This window comes from Arachis ipaensis, chromosome B10 (genome assembly GCF_059453495.1).
Source record: "Arachis ipaensis isolate K30076 ecotype BB chromosome B10, ASM5945349v1, whole genome shotgun sequence".
NCBI classification, from domain to species: Eukaryota; Viridiplantae; Streptophyta; class Magnoliopsida; order Fabales; family Fabaceae; genus Arachis; species Arachis ipaensis.
Window position 1 is genome coordinate 60,202,480 of NC_142435.1, and position 12,317 is coordinate 60,214,796.

Below are 12,317 nucleotides of genomic sequence, written 5' to 3' on the forward strand. Positions count from 1 at the left end.
AGAGAAAGAGAAGTGAATTCTCCTTCCCCAAGACAAAGAAATTAAAGTTCACTCAATAACAAAAGCTCTCCGAAAACTATTATGAAAATTCCAAAAGGAAAGCTCCCCGAAGAACTTGAATTCTATCCTATTTATACACTTTCTTCAAATGATCTTCAAGCCTTGAGTTGGGCCTTTGCTCTTGGTGGAATTGGGTTGAAAGAGGCCTTGGTTGATTGCTTTTGAAGTTTGGAGAAGAACCAAAGTGAACCAATTGAACCGGGTTGGAGTTTTGCAAAAGTTGGACCAAAAGTTTGAGCCAAAGTTAGGGGTCTAACTTTGGCTCCAACTTTTCATATCAGCTAGCCCAATTTGCTGATATCAACGTTGGTGCCAACGTTAGGGGTCTAACTTTGACCCTAACGTTGGCCTTGCCTAGTGTGCTTGTGGCGCCAACGTTAGCCTCCAAGTTAGGGGTCTAACGTTGGCACAAACTTTTGCTCCTCTCCCTTGTATTTCATGTGCCAACGTTAGCCTCCAAGTTAGGGGGCTAACGTTGGCACAAACTTTTGGTGCCCAGGGGAGAAATTCATGTGCCAACGTTAGCCTCAAAGTTAGGGGGCTAACGTTGGTGCAAACTTTTGGTGCCCAGGGGAGGAATTCATGTGCCAACGTTAGCCTCAAAGTTAGGGGGCTAACGTTGGCGCAAACTTTTGGAGCCTAGGGGAAAATTTTCAAGTTCCAACGTTAGCCTCCAAGTTAGGGGGCTAACGTTGGGGCTAACTTTTCAACCAAAAGTTTGTGCAAAAGTTTGATGCTAACTGGTGCACGAAATTGTGATCTTTGGTAATGGCTTCTTAGGCCAGATACTCTGATCTAGTTTTACAGTCTGTCACAACTTCGATACAACTAACCAGCAAGTGCACTGGGTCGTCCAAGTGATACCTTACGTGAGTAAGGGTCGAATCCCACGGAGATTGTTGGTATGAAGCAAGCTATGGTAACCTTGCAAATCTCAGTCAGGCGGATATAAAATAATTATGTTGTTTTCGAATATTATATAATAAAATAGGGATATAGATACTTATGTAAATCATTGGTAGGAATTTCAGATAAGCGAATGGAGATGCTTTTCGTTCCTCTGAACCTCTGCTTTCCTGCTATCTTCGTCCAATCAGTCTCATTCCTTTCCATGGCTGGCTTTATGTGATACATCACCACTGTCAATGGCTACTTTCGGTCATCTCACGGGAAAATGATCCAATGCCCTATCACGGCACGGCTAATCGTCTGGAGGCATCACCCTTGTCACTGGCTTCATCTTATCCTCTCAGTGAATAATATGCTCACGCACCCTGTCACGGCACGGCTATTCATCTGTCGGTTCTCGATCATGCTGGAATTGGATTTACTATCCTTTTGCGTCTGTCACTAACGCCCTGCAATCGCGAGTTAGGAGCTCGTCACAGTCATTCAATCATTGAATCCTACTTGGAATACCACAGACAAGGTTTAGACCTTCCGGATTCTCTTGAATGCTGCCATCATTCTAGCTTACGCCACGAAGATTCTGGTTAGGAGATCTAAGAGATATTCATTCTAGCTTATTTCATGTAGAACGGAAGTGTTTGTCAGGCACGCGTTCATAAGGGAGAAGGATGATGAGCGTCACACATAATCATCACCTTCATCACGCTCTTGGGTGCGAATGGATATCTTAGAAGCGAAATAAGAAGAATTGAATAGAAAACAGTAGTACTTTGCATTAATCTTTGAGGAACAGCAGAGCTCCACACCTTAATCTATGGAGTGTAGAAACTCTACCGTTAAAAATACATAAGTGAAGGTCCAGGCATGGCCGAGATGGCCAGCCCCCTAAAACGTGATCAAAGGATCATAAGGTAATCCAAAGATGCCTAATACAATAGTAAGAGGTCCTATTTATAATAAACTAGCTACTAGGGTTTACATGAGTAAGTATTTGATGTATAAATCCACTTTCGGGGCCCACTTGGTGTGTGTTTGGGCTGAGCTTAAGTGTTGCACGTGCAGAGGCCATTTGTGGAGTTGAACGCCAGTTTCTGTGCCAGTTTGGGCGTTCAACTCTGGTTTTGGATCCTTTTCTGGCGCTGGACGCCAGATTTGGGCAGAAAGCCCTGGATGTCTACTTTCCAGCGCAATTGGAAGCGCGCCATTTCGAGTTCTGTAGCTCCAGAAAATCCATTTTGAGTGCAGGGAGGTCAGAATCCAACAGCATCAGCAGTCCTTTTTCAACCTCTGAATCTGATTTCGGCTCAAGTCCCTCAATTTCAGCCAGAAAATACCTGAAATCACAGAAAAACACACAAACTCATAGTAAAGTCCAGAAATGTGAATTTAACATAAAAACTAATGAAAACATCCCTAAAAGTAACTAGATTCTACTAAAAACATACTAAAAACAATGTCAAAAAGCGTATAAATTATCCGCTCATCACAACACCAAACTTAAATTGTTGCTTGTCCCCAAGCAACTGAAAATCAAAATAGGATAAAAAGAATAGAATATACTATAAATTCCAAACTATCAATGAAACAGAGCTTCAATCAAATGAGCGGTACTTATGGCTTTTTGCCTCTTGAATAGTTTTGGCATCTCACTTTATCCATTGAAGTTCAGAATGATTGGCTTCTATAGGAACTTCAGAATTCGAATAGTGTTATTGACTCTCTTAGTTCAGTATGATGATTCTTGAACACAGCTTCTTTATGAGTCTTGGCCGTGGCCCTAAGCATTTTGTTTTCCAGTATTACCACCGGATACATAAATGCCACAGACACATAATTGGGTGAACCTTTTCAGATTGTGACTCAGCTTTGCTAAAGTCCCCAATTAGAGGTGTCCAGGGTTCTTAAGCACACTCTTTTTTTTTTTTTTTTTGCTTTGGACCTTGACTTTAACCGCTCAGTCTCAAGTTTTCACTTGACACCTACACGCCACAAGCACATGGTTAGGGACAGCTTGGTTTAGCCGCTTAGACCAGGATTTTATTCCTTTAGGCCCTCCTATCCACTGATGCTCAAAGCCTTGGGATCCTTTTTATTACCCTTGCCTTTTGGTTTTAAGGGTTATTGGCTTTTTCTGCTTGCTTTTTCTTTTTCTTTCTTTTTTTTTATTTTATTTTTTTTTCGCCCCTCTTTTTTTTTTTTTTTCTGCAAGCTTTGTTCTTTGCTGCTTTTTCTTGCTTCAAGAATCATTTTTATGATTTTTCAGATTATCAAATAACATATCTCCTAGTCATCATTCTTTCAAGAGCCAACATATTTAACATTCTTAAACAACAACTTCAAAAGACATATGCACTATTCAAGCATACATTCAGAAAACAAGAAGCATTGTCACCACATCAATATAATTAAACTAAGTTCAAGGATAAATTCGAAACTCATGTACTTCTTGTTCTTTTGAATTAAAACATTTTTCATTTAAGAGAGGTGATGGATTCATAGGACATTTATAACTTTAGGACAAAGTCACTACTACTAATGATCATGTAATGAAGACACAAACATAGATAAGCACATAATATAGAAAACGAAAAACAGAGAAAGTAAGAACAAGGAATGAATCCACCTTAGTGATGTCCTTGAGCTCTTCTATGTCTCTTCCTTGTCTTTGCTGCTCCTCCTTCATTGCTTTTAGATCTTCTCTGATTTCATGAAGGATGATGGAGTGCTCTTGATGTTCCACCCTTAGTTGCTTCCAATAATTGTGTGGAAGAAAATGTATCCCCTGAGGTATCTCAGGGATCTCTTGATTTGCAGTCAAATGTTCTACCACTGAGCTATAGACCCTTGATGGAAGCTTTTGTCTTCCCTTTCCTCTTTCTAGAGGCTTCTCTGGCCTTAGGTGCCATCAATGGTTATGGAAAAAAACAAAAAAGCTATGCTTTTTACCACACCAAACTTAGAATGTTGCTCGCCCTCGAGCAAAAGAAGAAAGAATAGAAGAATAAGAAGAAGATATGGAGGAGATAGATGGGAGTGTTTATTCGGCCATATGGGTGGGATTGGGTGGGAGAGAGATGTTGAATTTTTGAAGGTAGTGGGTGTATGGATGTGAGTGGTAAATGGAAAATAGAAGGGATGATCATGAATGGAAAGAGAGATGATGAGGTAGGTGGGGATCCTGTGGGGTCCACAGATCTTGGGGTGTCAAGGCATTTACATCCCTGCACCAATTTAGGCATGCAAAATGCCCTTGCACACAACTCTGGGCGTTCAGCGCCAGGTTGGTGCCCATTTTGGGCGTTCAACGCCCCTTTGCTGCCATTTCTGGCGTTGAACGCCAGAACCATGCTTGTTCTGGGCGTTCAGCGCCAGAACTATGCTCTGTTCTGGCGTTTGAACGCCAGACAGATGCTCCTCCAAGGTGTGATTTTTCTTCTGCTGTTTTTGATTCCGTTTTTGATTTTTTTGTTTATTTTGTGGCTCCACATGATCATGAACCTAAGAAAACATGAAAAACAATAAAAATAAGAATTAGATAAACATTGGGTTACCTCCCAACAAGCGCTTCTTTAATGTCAATAGCTTGACAGTGGGCTCTCATGGAGCCTCACAGATGTGCAGAGCTTTGTTGAGACTCTCCAACACCAAACTTAGAGTTTGGATATGGGAGTTCAACACCAAACTTAGGGTTTGGTTGTGGCCTCCCAACACCAAACTTAGAGTTTGACTGTGGGGGCTCTGGTTGACTCTGCTTTGAGAGAAGCTTTTCATGCTTCCTCTCCATGGTTGCAGAGGGAGATCCTTGAGTTTTGAATACAAGGGAATTCTCATTCCATTGAAGGACTATTTCACCTCTGTCAACATCAATCACAGCTCTTGCTGTGGCCAGGAAAGGTCTTCCTAGGATGATGGATTCATCCTCTTCCTTTCCAGTATCCAGGACTATGAAATCAGTAGGTATGTAAAGGCCTTCAACCTTTACTAATACATCTTCTACTTGTCCATAAGCCTGTCTTCTTGAGCTGTCTGCCATCTCTAGTGAGATTTTAGCAGCTTGCACCCCATAGATTCCCAGTTTCTCTATTACAGAGAGGGGCATGAGGTTTATTCCTGAACCAAGGTCACATAGAGCCTTAAAGATCATGGTGCCTATGGTACAGGGTATTATGAACTTTCCCGGATCCTGTCTCTTCTGAGGCAATGTCAGTTGATCCAGATCACTTAGTTCATTGATGAACAAGGGAGGTTCAACTTCCCAAGTATCAATGCCAAATAATTTGGCATTCAGCTTCATGATTGCACCAAGAAACTTGGCAGTTTGCTCTTCAGTAACATCCTCATTCTCTTCAGAAGAGGAATATTCATCAGAGCTCATGAAGGGCATAAGGAGGTTCAATGGAAGCTCTATGGTCTCTAGATGAGCCTCAGAGTCCTTTGGTTCCCTAGAGGGAAGCTCCTTATTGGTCACTGGACGTCCCAGGAGGTCCTCCTCCTTGGGATTCACGTCCTCTCCTCTCCTCAGAGGTTCGGCCATGGCGCTTATGTCAATGGCCTTGCACTCTCCTTTTGGGTTCTCTTTTGTATTGCTTGGGAGAGTACTAGGAGGGATTTCAGTGATCCTTTTACTCAGCTGGCCCACTTGTGCTTCCAGATTTCTAATGGAAGACCTTGTTTCATTCATGAAACTTACAGTGGCCTTAGATAGATCAGAGACTAGATTTGCTAAATTAGAAGCATTTTGTTCAGAGTTCTCTGTCTGTTGCTGAGTTGATGATGGAAAAGGCTTGCTATTGCTAAACCTGTTTCTTCCACCATTATTAAAGCCTTGTTGGGGCTTTTGATCCTTCCATGAGAAATTTGGATGATTTCTCCATGTTGAGTTATAGGTGTTTCCATAAGGTTCACCTAAGTAATTTACCTCTGCTATTGCAGGGTTCTCAGGATCATAGGCTTCTTCTTCAGAAGATGCCTCTTGAGTACTGTTGCATGCAGCTTGCATTCCATGCAGACTCTGAGAAATCATATTGACTTGCTGAGTCAATATTTTGTTCTGAGCCAATATGGCATTCAGAGTATCAACTTCAAGAACTCCCTTCTTCATAGGCGTCCCATTACTCACAGGATTCCTTCAGAAGTGTACATGAACTGGTTATTAGCAACCATGTCAATGAGTTCTTGAGCTTCTGCAGGCGTTTTCTTTAGGTGAATGGATCCACCTGCAGAGGTATCCAATGACATCTTTGATAGCTCAGATAAACCATCATAGAATATATCCAGGATGGTCCATTCTGAAAGCATGTCAGAAGGACACTTTTTGGTCAACTGTTTGTATCTTTCCCAAGCTTCATAGAGAGATTCACCTTCTTTCTGTCTGAAGGTTTGAACATCAGCTCTAAGCTTGCTCAGCTTTTGAGGAGGAAAGTACTTGGCTAAGAAAGCCGTGACCAGCTTATCCCAAGAGTTCAGGCTGTCTTTTGGTTGAGAATCTAACCATAATCTAGCTCTGTCTCTTACAGCAAAAGGGAAAAGCATGAGCCTGTAGACTTCAGGATCTACTCCATTAGTCTTAACAGTATCACATATCTGGAAGAATTCAGTTAAGAACTGAAAAGGATCTTCAGATGGAAGTCCATGAAACTTGCAGTTCTGCTGCATTAGAGAAACTAATTGAGGTTTCAGCTCAAAGTTGTTTGCTCCAATGGCAGGAATGGAGATGCTTCTTCCATGTAAATTGGAATTAGGTGCAGTAAAGTCACCAAGCATCTTCCTTACATTATTATTATTTTCGGCTGCCATCTCCTCTTCCTGTTCGAAAATTTCTGAAAGGTTATCTCTGAATTGTTGTATTTTAGCTTCCTTTAATTTTCTCTTCAGAGTTCTTTCAGGTTCTGGATCTGCTTCCACAATAATGTTCTTGTCCTTGCTCCTGCTCATATGACAAAGAAGAAGGCACAGAAAAAGAATAATAATAATAATAATAGAGATCCTTTATACCACAGTATAAGGATCCCTTTGTTAGTGGAAGAAGAATGGGAGACAAAGAATGTGATGTAAAGGAAGAAACACAACTGTACTAATGGAAGAGATGTGAGATGAGATGTTAGGATATGAATGAATAAATAGAATGAGATGGGAGAGGGATAATTTTCGAAAATTATTTTGAAAAAGAGTTAGTGATTTTTGAAAATGGTTTTTGAAAATTGTTAGTATTTTTTTTTCGAAAATTTTTGAAATTAAAAATAAAAAATAAAAATAATTAGTTAATTAAAAAGAAATTTTTGAAAAAGAGGGAAGATATTTTCGAAAAAGAGAGAGAGAGAGTTAGTTAGGTAGTTTTGAAAAAGTTAAGAAACAAACAAAAAGTTAGTTAGTTAGTTAAAACAAATTTTGAAAAGATAAGAAGTTAGGAAGTTAGAAAAGATATTTTGAAAAGATATTTTTGAAAAAGATAAGATAAGAAGATATTTTTGAAAAGATATGATTGAAGTTAGTTTTGAAAAAGATTTGATTTTTAAAATCTCAATTAATGACTTGATTCATAAGAAATCACAAGATATGATTCTAGAACTTAAAGTTTGAATCTTTCTTAACAAGCAAGTAACAAACTTCAAATTTTTGAATCAAAACATTAATTGATCATGTTATTTTCGAAAATTTGGTATAAAAATAAGAAAAAGATTTTTGAAAAATATTTTTGAAATTTTCGAAAATAACTAATAATTTTGAAAAAGATTTGATTTTTGAAAAAGATTTTGAAAAAAATAAGATTTTCAAATTGAAAATTTGATTTGACTCATGAGAAACAATTTGATTTTAAAAATTTTTGAAAAAGTCAACTCAAATTTTCGAATTTGATGAGAGAAAAAAGGAAGGATATTTTTTTGATTTTTGAATTTTTATGATGAGAGAGAAAAACACTAAAAAGATGCAATGCATGAAATTTTTAGATTAAAACATGTGATGCATGCAAGAATGCTATGAATGTCAAGATGAACACCAAGAACACTATGAATGTCATGATGAACATCAAGAACATATTTTTGAAAAATTTTTAATGCAAAGAAAACATGCAAGACACCAAACTTAGAATTCTTTAATGCTTACGCACTAAGAATTCAAGAATGCATATGATAAACATGAAAAGACACAAAACAAAAATTCATCAAGATCAAACAAGAAGACTTACCAAGAACAACTTGAAGATCATGAAGAACACTATGAATGCATGATATTTTCGAAAAAATGCAAGATGCATATGCAAGTGACACCAAACTTATGATATGACGCAAGACTCAAACAAGAAACACAAAATATTTTTGATTTTTATGATTTTCTAATTTTTTTGGATTTTTATTTTATATTTTTCGCATATTAAAAGAAAAAACAAGGATTCCAAAAATTTTTAATATGAATTCCAGGAATCTTGCCATGTTAGTCTAAAGCTTCAGTCCAGGAATTAGACATGGCTCACTAGCTAGCCAAGCTTTCAAAGAAAGCTCCAGTCCAAAACACTAGACATGGCCAATGACCAGCCAAGCTTCAGCAGGTGATCATGGATCAGCAGCAGGTGGATGAGCAACAACTAATTTGCTCTTGATAACAAATTGCAAGCCTCAGTCCAAATGAATTTAGACATGGCTTTACAGCCAGCCAGTCTTCACATGCTTCATGAAACACTAGAATTCATTCTTAAAAATTTTGAATAAATTTTTGAAAACATTTTTATTTTTTTCGAAAACAGATGAGAAAATTTTAGAAATATTTTTGAAAATAATTTTTTTCAAAAGAAAACAAAAAGAAAATTACCTAATCTGAGCAACAAGATGAACCGTCAATTGTCCAAACTCAAACAATCCCCGGCAACGGCGCCAAAAACTTGGTGCTGTTGCCGGATCAAAAGGGAATCTGGCACTGATGTTACCGGACCAAAAGCTTGCCAAAAACTCAAACAATCCCCGGCAACGGCGCCAAAAACTTGGTGCACGAAATTGTGATCTTTGGTAATGGCTTCTTAGGCCAGATACTCTGATCTAGTTTTACAGTCTGTCACAACTTCGATACAACTAACCAGCAAGCGCACTGGGTCGTCCAAGTAATACCTTACGTGAGTAAGGGTCGAATCCCACGGAGATTGTTGGTATGAAGCAAGCTATGGTCACCTTGCAAATCTCAGTCAGGCGGATATAAAATAATTATGGTGTTTTCGAATATTATATAATAAAATAGGGATATAGATACTTATGTAAATCATTGGTAGGAATTTCAGATAAGCGAATGGAGATGCTTTTCGTTCCTCTGAACCTCTGCTTTCCTGCTATCTTCATCCAATCAGTCTCATTCCTTTCCATGGCTGGCTTTATGTGATACATCACCACTGTCAATGGCTACTTTCGGTCATCTCACGGGAAAATGATCCAATGCCCTGTCACGGCACGGCTAATCGTCTGGAGGCATCACCCTTGTCACTGGCTTCATCTTATCCTCTCAGTGAATAATATGCTCACGCACCCTGTCACGGCACGGCTATTCATCTGTCGGTTCTCGATCATGCTGGAATAGGATTTACTATCCTTTTGCGTCTGTCACTAACGCCCTGCAATCGCGAGTTAGGAGCTCGTCACAGTCATTCAATCATTGAATCCTACTTGGAATACCACAGACAAGGTTTAGACCTTCCGGATTCTCTTGAATGCTGCCATCATTCTAGCTTACGCCACGAAGATTCTGGTTAGGAGATCTAAGAGATATTCATTCTAGCTTATTTCATGTAGAACGGAAGTGTTTGTCAGGCACGCGTTCATAAGGGAGAAGGATGATGAGCGTCACACATAATCATCACCTTCATCACGCTCTTGGGTGCGAATGGATATCTTAGAAGCGAAATAAGAAGAATTGAATAGAAAACAGTAGTACTTTGCATTAATCTTTGAGGAACAGCAGAGCTCCACACCTTAATCTATGGAGTGTAGAAACTCTACCGTTAAAAATACATAAGTGAAGGTCCAGGCATGGCCGAGATGGCCAGCCCCCTAAAACGTGATCAAAGGATCATAAGGTAATCCAAAGATGCCTAATACAATAGTAAGAGGTCCTATTTATAATAAACTAGCTACTAGGGTTTACATGAGTAAGTATTTGATGTATAAATCCACTTCCGGGGCCCACTTGGTGTGTGTTTGGGCTGAGCTTAAGTGTTGCACGTGCAGAGGCCATTTGTGGAGTTGAACGCCAGTTTCTGTGCCAGTTTGGGCGTTCAACTCTGGTTTTGGATCCTTTTCTGGCGCTGGACGCCAGATTTGGGCAGAAGGCTGGCGTTGAACGCCAGTTTACGTCGTCAATTCTTGGCCAAAGTATGGACTATTATATATTGCTGGAAAGCCCTGGATGTCTACTTTCCAACGCAATTGGAAGCGCGCCATTTCGAGTTCTGTAGCTCCAGAAAATCCACTTTGAGTGCAGGGAGGTCAGAATCCAACAGCATCAGCAGTCCTTTTTCAACCTCTGAATCTGATTTCGGCTCAAGTCCCTCAATTTCAGCCAGAAAATACCTGAAATCACAGAAAAACACACAAACTCATAGTAAAGTCCAGAAATGTGAATTTAACATAAAAACTAATGAAAACATCCCTAAAAGTAACTAGATTCTACTAAAAACATACTAAAAACAATGTCAAAAAGCGTATAAATTATCCGCTCATCACTAACTTTAGGTCCAGCTTTTTGCTTCCTGGTTCAATTTCACTTATTCCATTGTCCTCTCTTCACTCCTAGCCATTCCTTCTTGCTTCAACCTTTCTCCAAGCTTTCTTCACCTATCATTAATCAACCAAACACATCAAAGCTATGTTCAAAATCATGAGATATTCATTCTTTCATAATATGCAACAAATATAGCATAAAACCTCATGAAATGGCATGAATTCATATATGGTTGATTCAATCAAGGGAAACATGAAAATCTACTCAATTAGCTTGCTTGTAGCTCAAGAAAGTGCATAATCTTAATGAAAACAAAAGAAAAAGACTAGTTAAAATAGGCTAGGATGACTTGTCATCAGAATACCTAAACCATTGCACAACAATTGGAAAATTTTTATGAAACCCCAGGAATTGGGGTGAAGTTGAGAGGGTGCAACATTACAGGACCATAACAGATCGATTTCAAATTGAGTAAAAGGAAGGGTGATACCCAGCGGACCGAAGAAAAAATCATAAACATAAAAGAAGGGGCGATCATCAACAACCCGAGTAGAAAAACAGACTCCCTCATCAGAAGAGGGAGGGACAAGCTCATAATTTTTCTCATCACTGGAATTACTACAAACACTATGAAACTGTCTAAGCTGTGCACAAAACTCAGAATCAACCAGAGAGACACACATAAGAACCATCGAGTCCACCCAATTGGCTATACCCTCAGGAACCCGGGAAGGCATCTCTACAACGTTATTTCGGGAAGACATGAGGCCAACTAAACCCTACAAAAGAAAAGAAGAATGGATTACTCAAAAATATCTCGGCGGGTGAATACACAGAAAAGGAAACCCCAAGACTCAAACTAAAACTCCTGGGGCATCCTTTGGAGGCAGTAACAAAGCGAGGTATCAAGGAAAATCTACTTACGTCCCGGCGTCTCGCAAACAAGAATGGAAGACCTCAAACAGCAAGCATTTTTCATAGGAGAAAGACAAAACACAAACAAAATAGAAAATCATCTTCCTACAGTCTATCAGCAAGAAACAACAGCAAACATACCAGGCAAAAATCATAAAAAATGTGACCTTTTTTCAGAATCAAACAAAACTATCATTCCAAAGCTTCAAAATCAAAAGCATTTCGCAACATGCAAAAACCCTAAAGGCATCAAGCAACAAAGACCATGCAAAAGACGAAGAAATTACGAAACACACAATGATCAGGCACAGCGGAAAGTAGAAATATCCAAACTTTTCCCAAAAAACTTTCTCAAAATAGACACAAAATGGTGTAAAGGGAGAAAAGAAAGAAGAACCAAACCTGGAAATGAGAAAGCTACAAAGAAAGGCAAAAAAGCAGAAGGCAAAATCCAGAATCACCCCTTCCCCCACGAAAAAGCAAAGTCACAAAGCAACGTCACTGGGCTGAAACGCGAAAGCTACAAGCGGAGGCTTCAGAAAAATTAAAGAGTTGAAAGTGAGAAAGAAGTTATGAAGAAGAAGCGAAGAAGAGAAACCGTCTTTTGATCGAGAAATTCAAAATAAAAGCCAAGGGAGAATGGGGCAATTAAACGCCAATTAAATGCGAGTATTAAAACCGCTTGCGTTCCCAAAAAAGCGCTGATATAAAAGCGCGTGCCTTTAGAGAAAAAC

The 12,317-nt window shown here is 39.1% G+C and overlaps 1 non-coding gene across 1 annotated transcript; it reads left to right on the plus strand.

Annotated features, from left to right (window-relative positions):
• Nucleotides 1-6,261: 6,261 nt before the first annotated feature.
• Nucleotides 6,262-6,369, plus strand: LOC148580226 (small nucleolar RNA R71). The gene has a single exon (XR_015898987.1). It is a non-coding gene; the product is annotated as a small nucleolar RNA R71 (small nucleolar RNA).
• Nucleotides 6,370-12,317: the final 5,948 nt, after the last annotated feature.